Source organism: Equus przewalskii, chromosome 27 (assembly GCF_037783145.1).
Source record: "Equus przewalskii isolate Varuska chromosome 27, EquPr2, whole genome shotgun sequence".
NCBI classification, from domain to species: Eukaryota; Metazoa; Chordata; class Mammalia; order Perissodactyla; family Equidae; genus Equus; species Equus przewalskii.
In genome coordinates, this window is record NC_091857.1 from 40,256,690 (window position 1) to 40,272,493 (window position 15,804).

The 15,804-nt window shown below is 55.5% G+C and overlaps 1 protein-coding gene across 7 annotated transcripts in view; it reads left to right on the plus strand.

The window, feature by feature from the left end:
- Positions 1–15,804, plus strand: part of ADARB1 (adenosine deaminase RNA specific B1) — a 138,179-nt gene that overhangs the window by 49,865 nt on the left and 72,510 nt on the right. For 6 of the 7 annotated variants that reach the window (XM_070597805.1, XM_070597810.1, XM_070597806.1 and 3 more), the window contains exon 2: positions 3,763–3,905. The gene's annotated coding sequence lies outside the window, so the exon portion shown is untranslated. Of the gene's footprint in view, positions 1–3,214; positions 3,601–3,762; positions 3,906–15,804 lie in introns of those variants that run through there. The other variant, XM_070597808.1, reaches the window with a different exon arrangement.

Consider the following 15,804-nt stretch of genomic DNA (forward strand, 5'->3'; position numbering starts at 1 on the left):
TGGTGGGTTAACACACTAAATCATCGTTTTCCCAGCACAAATACAGCTTGATCCTGCTGTGCTAAAAGTATCGTTGGACCGACTGTGCTGACATTTGTTTGGGGTTTGACATCTGTACTCGTGAGTTTGGCTGACACGTTTCCCTCCTCCTCTCCGTGACAGGAGCGTCCTTGTTGAACGTCAGGCGGGGCTTTCTGGAGAAGCCCTCTAGGCATGGAATGCTCTTTGTACAATGATTTTTGTTTCCTGATTCTAGTTCTTTAATGTTTGTACTTTAGTCAGATTTTCTGTTACTTCCTGAGTCAGTTTTGACAAGTTGTATTTTTCTTGGAATTGACTCATTTTGCCTAAGTTTACAAAATTTTTGGAATAAAGTTCCTAATACCCTGTTATTGTATTTCTGGTGTTGTCAGAGTTTGAAGCAATGATTCTGTTTTGGTTATGTCTTGCTGCCTAATGTACCCACCCCAGAACTCTGTGGCCTGAACACCCACCATTCTCTTGTGCTCATGGCCTCGAGGGTCAGGGCACAGAGGGGACGGTGTGTCTGTGCCGCACGGTGACTGGGACCTCAGCAGGGTCGTTTGAGTGGCTGGAGGGGGCGGTGTGTCTGCAGCATCCATTCTGGTTGTTGGCCGGATTCCTTAGTTCTCGTCAACGTCCTGTCCAAGGAGGCTTCTGGAGTGACACAGCCGGCACCTGTCTGGGGCCAGCCTTGCTCTTTCTCTCTATGTGGCCTCTTGGACCTCCTCCTGGCAGGGTGGTCTTGGGGCCTTCAATGGCTGAGCGAACTGGCTCCCCCAGAGACAGCCTCCCTCGGAGGCACGGCCCAGCACCACACTGCTGCTTCAGCTTCCCTTTCCCGTCCCTGTGGTCCCTTCACCGATGGCAGGAGTGTCCCATGATGGCGGCCCCCTGGTCCTCACTGTCCTTTCTCCAGTTCTCAGCTGGCTGATGTGGGCCTTTCTCTTTTGTTCTCTGTGTGTTTGGTTAGCCTGGCCGGAGCCGGGTCCACGGTGCTGTCTGCTCAGAGAGCCGGCGTGCATCTTTGTGGACCTGCTGTGACGCACGGTTAATGCAGGTCGATTTCTCATTATTTTCTCCCCCCCCCCCGCCCTGTTTTCTTTGGGCTTCTTTCGTTCCTCTTTGCCCGCCTTCCTCAGGTGGGCTCCTTGAGGTTTCCACCCCTTTTCCAGCGTGAGCACCAAGGCTAGGCGTTCCCCGAGGTCCTGCTTTATCTGTGCCGCACCTTCCCATGTGTCATCTTTTCTGTTTTTAAGTCCTAAGCACTTTCTGTTTTCTACTGTGGTTGTTTCCTTTAGTCTGTGGATTGTTCGGAGGAATTCTGCTGAGCTTCCAGATGTCAGGGCATTTTCCTGGCTTTCCTCCGGTTCTGAGTTCCTGGGTTCCTGCGTCACAGTTGTGCTGAGACCTGCCTGAGGGCTCGGGGCCGGTGTGTCTGTCTGTCTGTCTGTCTGTCTGTCGGTCGGTGTTTCCTGAGCTCCGAGGGCCCGTGTGCGGTGCCCTGGGGAGGCAGGGCGTCTCAGGTGTCCCTGCGGTGCGCCTGGCTCGCTGTGTTGCTCGCTTGCTTTGTCACTTGCTCTCTGCCAGCCGCTCCTCTCCCGCCTCCTGGACAGACGCCCCCTCCGCCGGGCCCACCTTCTCTCGCGCTGTCTGTGGTTGTCGTCAGTGACCAAGCGCTCTGCGTCTGTTGCTCCCTTTTATCCGTGCCGCGCTGTTTGTGGTGCTTACTCTCTGCTTCCTCGGACCAGGGGCCTGGAGGGGCTGCCTCCCTCCTGCAAGCACTCGGCTGCGAAGCTGCAGATCCAGGGGGCAGCCGGGGCCTCTTTCTTAAGGTCTGCACGTGCTGCCGCTCCCAGTTCCCCAGGGAATATGGCAGCTTTGACCACCCTGTCCAGGATTTTTTTTTTGAGGAAGGTTAGCCCTCAGCTAACAGCTGCTGCCAATCCTCCTCTTTTTGCTGAGGAAGACTGGCCCTGAGCTAACATCCGTGTCCATCTTCCTCTACTTTATATGTGGGACGCCTACTACAGCATGGCTTGCCAGCGGTGCCATGTCTGCACCCGGGATCCGAACTGGCAAACCGCGGGCTGCCGAAGCAGAATGTGCGCACTTAACCGCTGTGCCACCAGGCTGGCCCCCTGCCCAGGATTTTATGTTCAAACTTTGCAGTTTTCAAAAGCCATCCGCGTGAGTCCGGTTCCCCCATGGCAGCTGCTGGGTTGTCCTGGGCACACTCCCTCTAGCAGACGCCCGGGAGCTCAGCCTTCCGCCCCGCTCCAGAGTCGGGGGTTGCAGTGTGGGCCCTGGAACCCAGTTCTGAGAGCCGTGGCCGCATTCTTCCTGCTGGGTTTCCCTTTGTCTGCGGAGTCCGTGGCCTCTGGGTTTGTGCAGCTTGCAGACTGGCGTTTCACCTCTTCCTGGTTCACACGTGGTCCTTCCTCTTCTCCTCGGGTTGCAGCAGGGTCCGCGTCCTGTTCTTGCTTAGAGGGGCTTGCTGTGACACACTCACACTGCTGCCTATACTGGGTTATTGATTAGGTGCAGGTCCGCTGAGGAATGGGGGCCACATGGCGCCACTTCCTGTACCCTCTTCACCTGGGGGTGGAGGGAGATGGGACCCATGGCGTGATGGGGGGGGGCAGTGATGTGTGCATGGTTCTGGGTACTTGGTCCAGAATCCTCTGTGCTGGACAGGACAGCTGTGTGACCTGTAATCCCAGGCTAATAGGTGTTGCAGTAATTGCCGAATAGACCTGGTGACAGTGGCACAGGACACGGGAGCTGTGTCTCAGACCTGTCTGAGCAGATCTGCCAACACGTGCTAGAGATGAATCTAAGCAGGTCACAGCAGAGAGATGTGGAAGGGGCTCAGAAACCAGTCGGTTCTCACCCCTGGGGCATTGCAGCTGTGCCTGGTGGCCCCGGGTGACCCCAGGGAAAGTCCCTGGTGACTGGATTGAGTCTGCAGAGTTAGGGGCTGCTGCACCCTCAGACGCACCTTGTCTGCACTCCCGCCTCAGTCTGCCGGGTGCCAGCTCAGGGCCCCGCTGAATCCTTCCCATAGGCGTTAGCTGGGAGCTCTGCCCTGGAGAAGCCCCACTGCGGACTTTCCCTTCAGTTGGACATCGGTTTGTTTTTCAGAAAGAAAATATTAACACTACATATTTAGCTTTTGTAAGTCTATTAGCATGTTGAAATACTCTCTTTAATGACTTGCTAGTTGAAAACATTTTCGGGCAGAGAGCAAGCAATAAGGAGATGTTGTTCCACAGTCTTCTGCCTCCAGGCGTGTGGACGGCCTGTAGCTTCTAAGCCTGGGCGGAAAGGGGCAGTGAGATGCCTGTCTGTGCCTTCTTCTGTCTGTTGTACTCACGCCTATGCTTGGGTACACGGTGCACGCGGCGTTTTACTTTACAGAAGGGAAGTGCACGCAGGGCTGTGCCCAAGGCCTCGTCCCTTAGCGCGTGGGCTGGTGCTTGTCCGTGCTGGTGTGTCAGCGGGTGGAGAGCCACTGTGGACGGTCTGTGTGCGTCTGCCTGGCGTGGCCGGTGCGGTGAAGGTGTGGTCGATGATCAGGTATCCACTTTAAAAAATCATAAGAATGTGTTAAAAATTTAAACTCGTATTTAGGAAGAGAATTTTTAGTTGAGTATTTATTAGAGTTCACATCTGAGTTGGTGAAAGAGCATCTAATGCTGAGTCAAATTAACGTAAAGTAATTGAATCTTTTTATTACAGAGTGAAGCCTTTCGAGCTGGGCAGGGAGAGCTTGCGACGCGACTGAAGAGGACGCACAGAGGGAGCGCCCGTGCTATGGTCGCCCCGCTTCTCCTCGCCCTGACCGAGGCCTCGCCCTGACGTCAGAGCAAGCAGATTTCAGGGTAAGAGGAAAAACCTGGGGAAACCTGCCGACGTTTGACTGATGAAAGATGACTTTCATCTTGCATGATGTAAACTAATTGATTAAGCCTTTTAAAACGTGCTGTGTTGAGTGACTTTCAGCACAGTCTGTGTTCCTCTGGATTCCTTTCTGTTCCGCCAGCCTCAGCTCGCCTCTGTCCCCGCAGCCCCTCGCGGTCGGCGCTCTGCTGCCCCCCAGCGGCTCGAGTGCGGAGCGCGGCCTCTGGCCTTGGTCGCTGTGGAGCGTCAGTGCGTGGGCCAGGCGGCTTGGCTGGACTTGCTGTGAAGCCTCTTAGCCTAGATTATCTTCTTTGAGCTGATTAAAAGAAATTTCTTTAGTCCTCATTTTTGGTGACCGTTACATGGTTCAGCATCTGCTTTTGAGAGAAGTCGAGACAGATATTAGAATCTCGGTAAAGTTAATGTGCCGTGAGGTTAACTTATGGCCTGCGGAGGGACTAGCTCAAGGAGGCCGAATTTTAAACCTTCGGGGAAGTTTTTTTCCTGGGGAAGCAGTCTAAGGAGGTGACCGTCAGAGGCTGCTGGGAGCCAAGAGGGCGCTGGCGTGTCCCCTGTTCGTTCGTTCATTCATTCAGTGGATGCTGGTGAGCAGGCAGTCATCATGGCTGGGCACCCCTGGCCTGGGCAGAGACGGAGGAGGGGTCTGGGGGCGGGGGATCACTGTCTGGGCAGTAGAGACGCGCCCACGTTGACCACCGGGTTTTGAGTTGGTGTCTGGTGAGGCCCCGCTCGTTGTTGCTGTGTCTGTAAATGTCGGGGACAAAAGGTCACTGGTTCCCAGGGAGACTTGTAAAGGGGTGCCGCTTGTCCTTTCACTGATGGGTGTTTTTTCTCTTTTGGCACTGGGAGTGACGATGTGGGAAGGGCTCCATCAGGTGACACTTGCGTGGCTGTGCCAGTGGGGTAGAGCTGTGTTTTAGCCACAGCTCTTCGTTCAGCTCGATTAGTGCTAGGAAATCAGTGTTCCTGTCACCAGACCTCACTGAGAGAGAGTGAGAGCCCCAGAGCCCGGGCGAGTGCAAAGGAGACCTCGTGCCTCGGTGCTGCCAGCTGAAGCGCAGCCCGCCACCACCTGCGTGCACAGGCCCCGGAAGGACACTCGTCGTGAAGCACGCTGTTTGTGTGAAGCAGCAAGTATTTTTATACGATGTATGCATGCCCTGGAGAAATGAGTTATTTATAATCTTTTGCACAAATAAATGGTCCTTAAAGAAACAGAAAAAATGGTCAGGCCGAAGGACATCTCTAAAGCATGTGCTGAGAAAGCGGAGCAAAGGGCTGGGCGCGGGATCTCACAGCGGCGTGATCATCCCCCGGGATCCCGGGCTGATGTAGCTGCATTGTAGACAATTTGTATCTCTTTCCTTTCATAAAAGAGCTAATTTTGGCAACAAATAGTCCGATGTATTATTCTTTTCCTTTTTCAGGGTGGTTTGAAGAAGAAAAATAAATAAAACTGAGAGTTCTTGGCTGAGCAGCGTCTTTCTTGGTTGCAGCGCGCCTTGTCGTCAGGGCGGCCGCGCTCTGCTCTCCCTCTGGGAGCCCGCGGCCCCGGCCGGGCGCCTTAGGTGGGGACTTTATATTTAGTGGCAGGCACAGCAGCTGCCTTTGCCTGGATTGTTCCTTAAAAAGACTGGAGTTGTTTCTTCAGTCTGAACACACGAGAAGGTCTCCTGGGAGCAGACACCTCGGGGGGCAGGCCGTGGAGCTCCGCCGTGGTCCCCACGTGCTCAGCCGCTGAGAGGGGCCCCGAGGAAGCCTTGACTCTTGTTTGAACGTCACGGCTCTTCTCCGTGTTTCTCACTGCCACCACACCCCAAACATCCTCTTACAACAAATATTTATTCACTCCTCCTTTTTATTCTGAAATGAAATTCATAGAAGATACTACTTTATGTAATTATAACTGTATAATTTTAAAAGGAGATGTAATGCCCAATGTAATAAAAGAGAGATTAAGAACGTGTAATAAAATAATTTTATCTCAATATGTAAATTCTCGGGCGCCACCGCCTGCAGAAAAGCCGCTGTGATGTCACCTGTGATCGCGGGCAGACGCGGGTGCTGACTTGGTACCCCCAAACCACATCTGCGGGGCTGGGCGGCCTCATTCCCTGAGACGGTGGCGGCTCCTGCATGGGCTCTGGAGGACACGGTCCCAACTGTCCTGTCTTCGCCTGTGGCTACGGTTCAGGCAGTGGCGTGCGTGTTAAGACACCTCGTCCTTGTGCAGAAACAGAGTCAGGAGGGGAAGCCGCTGGTTGCCTTCAGTACAGGATGGTTCTTTGTTCCTGGGACGATCCTGCCTGTCCCATGCTGTGCCCTCTGCCCACAGAGTGCCGGGAGCACCCCGGTACTGCAGTGAGAGACCGCTTCCACACGTGGCCGATACTGGTACCACTGCCAGCCCCTGTGGCCACCTGCTGGGCGGGTCAGGGGTTGGGTTCTAGGGGACAGTGGCAGCGGGCGGAGCTGGGAGTAGGGTGGGAGGGGAGGGGGCGTGATTGAGGTTCACACAGGCACCCTACCTGGGCATCCTGGGCTGTCGCTGCAGCTCAAGGCTGAGACAGCGGGAGGCCCTGGAGAGTGAGCCACGCAGCCTCTTGCAGGGCCCGCTCGCTGAGCGACAGTGACCCAGGCTACTGTAATATGGACAAAGGCCTTCGGAGTGAAGTGCACTGCTGCAATGACGCTGAGTTCTGAAGACTTATATGTTGTGGCAAAAACTGGGAAGTTCCTCTGAAGTGGTTTATTGGCCAAAATAACCAGTTGAGCACAGGTGATGCTTCAGCGTGTAAGTGTTCCCGAAGGTCGCTGAAACATGGTGACATCTGACTGAGGCGGGAAAGTGACTCTCGGTGTGTTCCGGCATTAGTCACTGTCTCCAGGAAGGCATCCTGCGTCCTCTGGCCCGACTCGTCAGCATTGGTTCCACAAGAGGCGTTGACGTGTCAGTGTCTGTTTACTGAGGTCACAGCTCTCCAGCAGCCGCCGAGGTCGAGAACGTGTGTCTGTCTGAAGCTGTATGGGAACCGGGGGCTCTCCCAGCAGACTCTGCTGTTCCAGAGCGTAAACTGCCCTCGTTTGCTCCTGTTTTCTGGAGCTAGGAAGCAAACAGAAGGAGGCTCCCACAGGGACGAAGTTCTCTGTCTCTGGGTTTGCTCACCTCGATGGCCCCTCGGGAAGGGCGTGTCCTGCCCTGTGAGGCGCAGGACTGGGGCACCTGGCGGTCCCACAGACGGAGCCCGCCTTCCGACTCCTGGGAGGCCCACAGGGAGCGAGGGACGTTGTCAAAGTAGGTGCTCCAGAGGAGGGCTGTTGGCACGGCCATTTGTCCAGTGCGTCCAGGAGGCACGCAGGCCGGTTCTCTCCATCGGCTGCAGTGAGGGCTGGAGGTGGGTAAGGAGGGGATGGGCGTCCCGTGCCCACGGGGAAATAAGGCATTAGAAGAATGCCAGCAGCGCTCCACACAGCCGTGCTGCGTGGTGCTCCAGTCGCCTCCCCACCCAGCCCACTCCTGCCTGCTGGGTGTGGATGCCCCTGATGCGCACAGGCACAGCCTATGGGCACCCGGCTGGCGACCCTGACTGCCTCCCCTGGTGCCTTTGGACAGCTGTCCGGGCTGTCAGCTTGTGCTCAGAGGCGCGAGCCCCTGATTCTGTCCCTTGACGTGTCAGTAGTTAATGTGCCCATGGATTCATTTTCTGTCGCTCTGTAACAGTCGCCACACACTTAGGCTCTCACGTGTCCAGGAGTCAGGAATCAGGGCACAGGCCTCACCTGGCCGCAGTGTCCTCTGAGGCACGGGGCCCCCTCCCAGCTCACTACTGTTGGCAGAATTCAGTTCCTTGTGATTGTGGGGCTGAGGCCCTGAACCCCAGGAACCGCTCAATGTTCCCTGCCACGTGGCCCTCCCCACAGCATTGCAACTTGCTTCTTCAGAGCCCACAGGAGAATGTCTCTCCTGCTCCTTCTTGCTCTGATTTCTCCCGTCCTTTAAGGGCCAACCTGATTAGGGCAGGCCCACCCAGAATAATCTCCCTTTTGATTAACTCAAAGTCAACTGATGAGGGACCTTAATTTCAACTGGAAAAATCCTTTCATGGGGCTGGCCCGGTGGGGTAATGGTTAAGTTTGGCACACTCTCCCTTGGTGGCCTGGGTTTGCAGGTTTAGATCTTGGGTGCAGACCTACACCACTCATCAAGCCGTGCTGTTTAGGCATCCCACATACAAAACAGAGGAAGACTGGAACAGATGTCAGCTCAGGGCCGATCTTCCTCACAAAAAAAAAAAATCCTTTCACCTTTGCCTTATACGGCAGTGTATCCATTATATTCACAGTTCCACCCACCATCAAGGAGAGGAAATTATACAAGGCAGGGACACTAGAGTGTGGTGTGCCAACACCACACAGACTGCAAAAAGAATTTGCTACACCTGTGCCTGGCAGAGGTGTGTACCGACAGAGGTGCCCACTGGGCAGAGGTATGGACCTGACAGACAGAGGCCTGGCTTGGTTTCCAGAATCTGTAATATGTGAAGATTCCTACAAATCAATAAGGACAAGACAGTGTGCTGGAATTAGGGGCTAAAGCCTTGCACATGTTTTTCACAAAATATGGAATGTAAGTGGCCCCTGAACATGTCAGCGGTGCTCATTCATTCAGCAAATCTGAGAACCTGCTGGAGCCGGACCCCATGCGCCCGGCCTGGAGACGCAAAGATGAATAAGTCAGCCTCCTTGCCCTCAAGGCCGCCTACACCAAGGCACTGTGCCAAGGAGCTGAGTCCCAGACCCTGAGGTGGCAGCTGTGCACCCAGAAACCTGGGGCAGAGACCTCCCCAGCACGTGCCGGGTGGAGCCTAAGCCAGGGGTCTGGAGCTAAGGATGGCTTTGCATTTTTAGGAAGGTGTAAAACAGAGACTCGAATCCCCATGTTCCTGCCCTTCCCAGAAGTGTGTGCCGACCTCCCCAAGGGCGCGCCTGCTGCACGGGGCCGTCTGGCTGCCGTTCCACCGCCCTGGGAGGCCTCAGGAGCACCATGCAGGGGACAGAACTGCAGGCCCTGAGTGCCTCGGCCACGCTGCGTGTGGGCCCAGAGGTGGGGAGGCTTGTCCTCTGTGCTTTACTGGCACTTGGTACCTAGGCTCGGCTCAGCGGGAGCCCGGCAGTGTGGCTGCGTCCCGAGGGCACGACCACCGTGAATGGGCAAAGAAACGTCAGGGATCTCGAGAGCTCAGTGACTGAGGGGAAGAGGCCCAACTGAAGAACCCGGAGAATGTGGCTCCTGGTGAGGCAAGGAGGCTGGGAGACAGGCGCTAGCTCAGACCCAGAGCACAGAGATGTCTCAAGATGTCGGCCGAGACCGCAGAGACCTTCTGGCACTGCCGAGCCTGCTCCCACACTTCCGTTTATTAGGCAGATCAGAAGAAAGAAGAGCAGGCTGAGCAGGACGTGAGTCTGCTGGGAGCTCAGGTGAAGGCCCGGGAGACAGAGCGAGGATGTGAGCTGAGGGCCTCGGGCACATCCCCACCCCCGGGAGGGTGCTGCGGGTGGGACCGGATGCAGACTCTGCCACCCTCGTGCTGCGGCGGGGTCCATGGTGACATCGGGGTTGGGCTGAGCCGAGCACCCTCCTGAGAGCCTGACCGTGCACAGCTGCTCCCCGAGGCCCCCTCACTCTAGAGCCAGCAGCACAGCGCAGCTGGGCGGGAGTGGAGTCGGGACTGGGCGTCTGCAGGCCGTGACAGGTCACCAGCACAGCCTCCGGCCACTGTTCCTCCTGTAGCTGCCCCGGGTCCAGGCTGGAGCCCTGAGTGGGGGGCGCGTAAAACCAGCCCACCCCCGGGTGGAAGGAGTGAAGGACAGGAGGGGAAGGGAGGACGGAGGAGGACGCGCTCCTCGGGGGAGACGGGCACCAGTGTCCCCACAGTCCTGGCTCTGGCCTCCTTCTGTCGGCCTGGGTGGGTGACGGTTAAGGACCGTGGAGCAGTTTCACATAAATGGGGTACCTCTCTTTCGGAGGTGCGGGTCCCTAACGCTTTCCCTCAGCTCGGGGGCCTCAGCCAGGCTGAGCCGCAGGGACCCCCAGTTGAAGCTGCAGATGCCAGATTTAGGGGTGGCAATGTGGAGTCTCGCATGCACAGTGGGCTCCAGGGCGTCGCGGTCTGTCACGCTGGGGACCACAGTTCATGGAACCCACAGTGGCGTTCAAGAAAGGTCTGTACTCCCCTGGGACCTGCACTTTGTCTATCCAGCAGCAGCTGAGTGCCCTGGGCCGGCCCTGACCGAGGCCCCCGGACCTGTGCTGTGGGGCTGGCAGCTGGTGGAGCAGAGAGCAGTGTCGGAGGAGGGGACCGAGGCGGGTGGGGGGGCCTCCCCAGGGGGTGGTGTTTGAGCGGACGCCAGGAGGGGTTCCCACGGCGCCAGGATGCCCTGCCTCGTCTGCCTCCTCATTTCCAGACCCCCTGGGGGCCCTGTCGCCGGGCAGTGGCAGGCCTGAGGGCACCGGGAGACGCAGCCGCCTGCTGGCGGCCACGGGGGCCCGGGACACTGGTGGACGTGGGACAACAGAGAGTTAGCGGTTTTGGATTGTTTTCCATTCAGAAAATTGAAAAATGATCTGAGTAACTCGATTTAAAGAGCCTTAGGTTTGAAAAATTTCTGAAAAGTGGTTGGATTCCCAGTTCTAAAGTGTCGTGGCTTTAAGTTCCCAGAGAGAAAGACGTGCACAGTTCACACTGAAGCGTGACTTGAGTGAGTAAAACCCCAGAGCCTCGCGGGGCTGGGTGGGGACTGTGGGCCCCTCCTCTTCTGAGGTTGGCTGGTGACCGTCTTCCAGGTGTTTCGTGCTCTGTTCGAGATGAAATATAGAATAATGGCCCAATGCCTGAGCCCCTGTGCAAGAGCCGGTCAGAGGGGCCACGGGCGGAGGCGGGAGAGCAGGTGCCCCCCGTATTCCTTCTTTCAAGTCTCCCCCTGACCCCCAAGGCTCTATGGAAGGGACTCTAGAAGCACAGACTGCCCTCCCGTGGATGCATCATTGTCTGGGTTCCCCTCCCTAAGACGCTGCCTCCCTAGTTCACCTGCCTCCTGAGCCCCCAGCACAGACCCCGGCCCCTGATGTGGGGACAGAGGATCTGGAAGACGGTGACTCCCGACCGCCTCGTTGGCCCGTTGCTGTGCCCAGGCAGCTGTGCACTGTTGCTGGCCGCTGGTGTGCCTCCTGGTTGTGTGACCCACGGCCTTCTGGACATGGGCTGGAGCGTTCCACGTGGTCTTCCCGTCACGCCCTTGCGTTCATGCTTTAGTGGCCGCAGCGGGGAGAGGTCCCTGGGCCCCATTGCCCTAGGGGAGGGATGGGACCTCTTCCTTCACCGTGGAATGGGGCCTCTGTGCCACTTCCCCAGGGGCACTGGGGATAGGATGCAGCCTTGATGTGTGGATGGTCCCGTGGGCTCAGGTCGTGGTGTAAGCAGGGGACAGCCATGGCGTCTGCTGGTGCTGTGACAGAGTGGGGGCGGAGGGAGGCGGCCTGTCCTGCAGGAGGGTGGTGAGCTTCCCGGGGGAGGGTGGGGTGGAACCGAGTCTCGGCAGGTGAGCGGGTTTTCCAGCTGGGCTGGGGAGGGGGGCTCGGGCGGGGGCTGTGGAGCAGGGGTGGGAAGCGACTCCGGCAGCCTCGTGGGCCCAGAAGGGCTACGCCTGTTGGGGCGGCGAGGCAGGGCCTTGGTGGGTGTGCGTGGGGCGGGGGGAGAGGAGACCAGACCTCTGTTCATTTCGTTTTCTATCAAAGTGGTGCCTTCAAAGTCAGAGCGGGTAATTTAGGGGCTTCTGATGAGAAGCAGTCGGCCACAGCCCTCGCCCTCCTCAGAGGCAGCAGGCACGCTTTTGAAGGGTTGCGGACATCTGTGCTTCTGGATTGGACAGTGTTAGGATGGCTACAGGTGACACAGACGCAGCGTAAGGGACCTTGCCCGGGGAGGGGCTGCCCCCCCACAGCAGCGTCTGCACATTGGACAGGCTGCATGGCCCCAGACCCTTTCTGTGCTGGTGTTCGGTCTGCTGTGCTCCCGTGAACTCACCCACAGCGGGGTGTGTGCTGGAGAAAGGGTGACAAGGGCGCGTGCATGCTGTCTCCTGAGAAGGTCCCCAGAGCTGCCACGTGACACTTTCACCCCAGTGGACATAACTGTAGTCACGTGACCACGACCCGTTGCAAGGGGGCTGGGAAAGTTGTTCTCCGTGGCTGGCCGTGTGGGTGCGCTGCCTCACCAGGGAAGCGGGAGTGGCTGCTGGGCACAGATGGCAGTCCCTGCTGTGCTTCCTGTTTCTACAGAATACACTGTCCGGTTTTTAATTTATAAATTTTAGATGTGTATGTTATCTGTTGACTTTCCATTCAGATAGAGGATTCAGCTCACTTACGCTTCTCTTGCTGTGTCAGTTAGGAGTGCTTTTAGCTGAAAGTAACAGAAAACACAATCTCTGATGTCTTAAACAACTAGGTATTTATTTGTTTACTTATTTCATAATAAGTAATGCAGAGGTAGGCTTTTGCTAGAGTTGGTTAAGACCACAACCACGACAGAAGTCTGGTTCAGTGTCTCTGCAGATGTGGTTGTCTGTGGCTGCCGCAGCTCCGGCCTTCACATCTACGATCAAGGCAGGAACAACTGGAAAGGGGAAAGCAGTGCACCCATTTCCGTCCTTTTCATCAGGGGGATTCCAGAATCCTCCAGCCTACTTTCACTTATATTTCATTGGCCAGAACTGTGTTCTGTGGCCAGCTGAGAAAACGAGTGTTTAAGTCTTGCATCGTCCCTGTCACGGGGGCAGGGCAAGGGGCTTGGGGAGGGGGTGCTGGGTCAGCAGCCGGGTTGGCAGCCATGCCCCTCCACTGGTTATCTTAGCAGCTGTGGGTGCCTGTCTGCTCCTTGTTCCTTGCTCCCTGGACCGTGTCCTAGCTCCCACCGTGTCGGGTGTGGATGGGGACTTACCCTGCCCCTCTCCTCCTCCCCCGCCTGGTGTCCTCCTCTAGAGCGGGGCTGATGGCTAATGGTGACATAGTCCGTGTCAGTGGATCCGGCAGGTCAGCGTCCTTCACTTTCTGGTGGAGAGAGGAACCACGGGCTTGCTTCATCTCCAGTCTCCTCCAGCTTGTTCGTCCTGTTTTGTGGAATCCATTCATTCATTCTTCTTGAAATCCACGTATTTTCTACTTTGTTTCAAGTTAAGACTATGACTTTCTTGTACAATTTCCTTTTTTTCCGTGGTCTTTGTTAAGTTGGATTCATCGAGATATAATTTACATACCGTAAAAATCACCCGTTTTGAGTGTGTTAGTTTGATGGGTTCTGACAAATGTGCGCACAAGCACACAGCCACCCAGTCAGGACAAGACGTGTCCTCACCGCCGAGCTCCCCTCCTGCCCTCTCAGGTGTCCCGCTCATCCTGGCCCCAGAGAGGGCTTGTCGGATGTTGATGTGCTTGACGTCGTTTGTGGCCCACAGGACCCCCAGACCAAGCGACGAGGGGCAGGCCTGGCTGGGAACGGCCATGGGTTCCCCGCGTGGACAACTTCAGCCGGTGGGTGGCGCTGGAGGAACGCTCCAAGACGAGGAGCAGGCGGCTGCTGAGAAAAAGCTCGTCTTCTCGTCCTTGTTACAGTTCTCGGTGTCTTCCCGCCTGAGCCCAGATACCTCTCTCCTTCAGAAGAGTTTCTGTCCGCTGGCTTTGTGTTAACTCTGAGAGGACCCAGGGGCAGACGTGTGGAACACTTACGGCTGGTTTGGTTCAGTGAGTGACCTGATTTGTAAGTTAATTTTATCAAATAATTTATATATTTAACTGTACTAAATTGAGTTCAAAGAGGGGGCTTCCTGTGTTAACAGAATTCAAAGTACAGTTTCCAAGGTACATCTGCTCCAGTCTTTAAAAAATGATTACTTTGCTTGTATAGTTCACGTGTAACATGATTTTACTTTACTTTGCTATTTCAAATAGGTAGTAATTAAGATAAAATGAAAACCAGAAAAAAACCCAGAGCAACAGCCAGGCTGTACTGTCAAGTTCTAAATGTGTGGTGACAGAGTGCCAATTTCAATAAGACTGAATTACCCGGGATTTGTGTGTGTGTGTGTGATCTTTAGAGAAAAGTTGCCGTGTACAGTGAAGACGTGACACAGTGTTTCAGCTCTCCGCTTTCTCTTCTCTTGCGCTTGCTTCTCCTTTTCTGGCCACGTTGCCTCGTTCGTCCCCTGTGTTCGCACTCTTCTCAGCCTCCGTGTTGGGGGGACAGGGTTCACGGGGGTCGGGTCTGGCCAGGCAGCTGCCCAGATCAATGCTGTGGTCCAGGGGCTCACGTTCCGCCGCCGGGCCCAGGATGCCAGAATTTTAGGGTGGAGGGAGACTCCAGCCAGTAGAGGTGTCTCTGGCCGGAGCGAATGAGGGACCTCCCTCTCAGTGTTGGCCCAGGATGGCACCCAGCTCTCCTGGGAGCCTCGGGTGATCGTACCCTCCTGCCCCCCACAGACCTGCCGGCAGTTTGTGGGGGTACAGGTCTGGGGGTGGGGTGGATCCTCAGGTGCCTGTGCACTCGGTCTCTAGAGATGCTGCCCCACACCAGGACTCAGGATTTCGAGGACCCCCCCCCGCCTTTGTGGTTGAGCGACAGCTTGGCGGGAGCCCGGGTTGGGAGTCACACTTTCCTCTCTGGACTCGGTAGTAACCTGCCTCGCCGTCCCCCAGCCTGGCTCTGTCTCAGTGATTAGACTGCTTTGGTCTAGACTCCCTGAGAATTCTTTATTCACGATTTGCAGTAATACTGCTGAGAAACATCTGGGCGTTCATTGCTTTTCATCACCTTTTCTGTGCACACGAGTGTCTGTTTGGTGGCAGATTCCGATCTTTGTTTCTGGGACGTTTTCTTCATCATAACCTTGAGTGTATTCCTGTTGGCGTGTTCTGGTCTTTAGACCACGGACTGTGTGCTCTCGACTTTCCACCCTGTGGGTCCAGCCTGTCACACCTCTAATCTCTTTAGCTTTTTTGTTTTCTATTTTGCCTCCTTTGAGTTTTTAGTCAGATCTGATCATTTTTGTCCTTTCTGTACATTCCTTGCACATATGTATGTTTACGTCATTTCTTTCATCTACAAATATGCAATTAAAAAAACCCCTGAAATCATTTACTAATAGATTAACTTGGCTGGAGGTTTTCTATGCTGGATGAGCAAAGTCACTTCGTTTTCTTTGAAGAATCAACCAGTTTTGCTTTATATTTCAAAAGGTTGGTGTTCTATTTTGTTTTTAATAATCAGTAATAGAAAGCATTGTTTTTAAAAGATGCTTCCAAAACTAATCTTTAAAGAAATACCTGTTTGAAGTGTGGCTGTCAATTGTATACCCAGTTGGGTTTCAAATTTGTGTGAGATAACAGTGTTTCTTTCAAACTTTCTCTCAATCTGTAATAGGAATCAGAGCTTTCTAACTAGGAGTCAGGCCCACGTAGCTTGAGTCCTTGCAGATTTGAGATGTTCCCCTATGGCCATCATTCACCCATGCGCCACCTTAGCCAACCTGGGCCACCTTCATCATCTGTGGGCCACCTTAGCCAACCTGGGCCACCTTCATCATCTGTGGGCCACCTTAGCCAACCTGTGCCACCTTAGTCATCCATGGGCCACCTCAGCCATCCGTGGGCCACCTCAGCCGTCCGTGGGCCACCTCAGTTATCCATGGGCCACCTTTGCCATCCGTGGACCACCTTAGCCATGCATAGGCCACCTTAGTCATCCATGGGCCACCTGATCCCTCTGCCTGTCGCCTGAGCCATCTATGGGCCCCCTTTGCTGTCTA